Here is a 2,412-nt window from a genome sequence, read left to right on the forward strand (position 1 = left end):
CTTGATAAAAGATCTCTATTTGCAAGCAGTCTGGTAATCCGTTGTGTGGACAGCCTCTTACCAGCCTCTTAAACCTCACCAAGGCATCACTGAGCGATTCGTCAGTTTCTTGTTCAAAATTCGTTATTAATTTCCTTCTCCTTGCATTCTTGGTTGGTGGGAAATATTTCATCATGAACTTTTCCACGACTTGTTCCCACGAGGTTATCTCTCCTAGTTCAAGAGAATATGCCCATTTCCATGCTTGATCGCATTAGAAAAGTGGGAATAAAGTGAGTCAGACTTCCTGGGTGGAGATATTGGGGAACACAAAAGTGTTGCAGATTTCCATGAAGCTCCGGAGGTGGGCGTGCGGGTCTTCGCCATGCCTCCCTCCAAACTGCCTAGCAGTCTGGATCATCTGCAACATTACCGGTTTCATTTCAAACCTCGATTCGTCTAACGCTGGCCTCATGATTCCTGGAGAGAAATCGTAGAGGTTGGTTGATGCATAGTCCCGAATGGGTCTATTGCGGTCATTCGCCAGAAGGATGGGGTTGGCCAATATATTCTTTACGTTTGCGACCCTTTCTTCCCATTGTTCTGCCATTCTCAGGGTTCTGTCTTGTTGTTGGCAGTTGTCTCTTAATCGTCGTCAAAACGTTCTTTCAATCTCCGAGTTCTAATTTGCCAGAGATTGAGGCCTGCAAAGAAATCAGAAAAATTATCATTAACACACTGATTTGACGAAGTCCCCGACAACGGCGCCAGAAACTTGATGCGTTATTTTATGAGGTGAAATTATGAAATGAAATGCGGTGATAGAAATATGTTGAGCAACAAGAAATACGTTGAGCAACAAGTTTTCTCAACAGAATCCAAGTATAAACCCTACTCAGTTTCCTGGCAAGTCCAGGGTCGAACTTAGGAACTAAGGAAAACGATATGCGGTGATAATTTTCAAGAAGACTTTGCGGTAACCAAGTAATTTAAATAGTTGTTTTGGGTTGTTGTTTGTGGTGTAAAATAAATGTATGCGGCAGAGTTAAGAAAAGAGTAGATAATAAGGAAGATGCGATGAATATGCGGTGAACGGGTTGAGAAGGGGTTCAGCTAACACTTCCTAAGATGCGTTCATGTTAGGCAATCATGCAACACACATACAATAGCAAATCATCTCTCGACACAAATGCTACTGTCACGCCCCCACCCCCAGACCACCTTCTCAACTTGGAAGAGGGATGTGACCGTAGCAGTTATCAACCCTTGAGCTGACACTTACTGCCTAATGATTCTTGCGGAATAACTCTGATACCATACTATAACTTATACACAGCGGAATGATTAAGTCAAGGAGATAAACTATAACAGATTAAGTAGGCCCATATTTTATTATGACAGTGATATAACATTTATACAACTTAAGGATTTAACAACAAAGTTTACAATGACAACCGTAGAAACTCTCCGGAAGTGTAATTGCCGTGGCAGATCTTGACCTTAGCAGCACCCTGGAACTCCTCATCTTCTGCTACCTGGGGGGGATTAAGAAAACATTTTGAAGAGTGTGAGCTACTAAGCCCAGTGAGTGGTTCTTTTAAAGATGGAAATCATTTTGAAAATCATCATTTTTGGGAAATCAATCACATAATAATAATCACAGTGTACCCATGCATGATCATGGATTTATTCATGCAATGATTAACCTTTATTCCAAAATGCTACACGTGGCATGCATATCAAATCATCAATCAATACAATCATCTATGGAAACCTTCCTATGACCCAAATTCCCGCCAATGTGCACATCAACCATTTTATTTATCCTGCTAGTCATGCTTAGGTACTTGACCATATTTCCCGCTGATCGTCACCGACTATAATTTCCCACTGACTGAAGCCGACCAATTTTCCCGCCAAGCACCTTTTCTTAAGCATGCTAACCACATCCCAGCCATAATCGTAGTTTCCATAGTCACACACAAAGAATATCATGGCTTTACAGTATTTATGATGCACTTCTCTTTTAACTTAAGTAAATATTCACAATGGACTCTACTGTAATGCTTGCGAGAGATGACGGCAAACCCTATAATTCATAGGATGGAAAATTCTAACATCTCAAGACTGTGAGGTTTAAGTTATACAACTATAATATTCACATTACGTACAGATTTATCAAAGACGCAGTGCTAACAAAGAAGTATAACACCCACAGTACATCAAGCTACTCACTGTACTTTCTGACTAACAAAGCACGTACTACTCACCAAATATACTGACTTTACCCAACTATCATGCTAACAAACGATGCTCTGGAGTGACATAACATTTCCCACGCATACTAACCTAGCAAAATTATCATGCTAGCAGGGATGGTATTTTCTCATGCAACATAATACGCACAACATCTACTGAGTTACTAAAAGCAAT

Source organism: Benincasa hispida, chromosome 7, assembly GCF_009727055.1.
Source record: "Benincasa hispida cultivar B227 chromosome 7, ASM972705v1, whole genome shotgun sequence".
In the NCBI taxonomy this organism is placed as follows: Eukaryota; Viridiplantae; Streptophyta; class Magnoliopsida; order Cucurbitales; family Cucurbitaceae; genus Benincasa; species Benincasa hispida.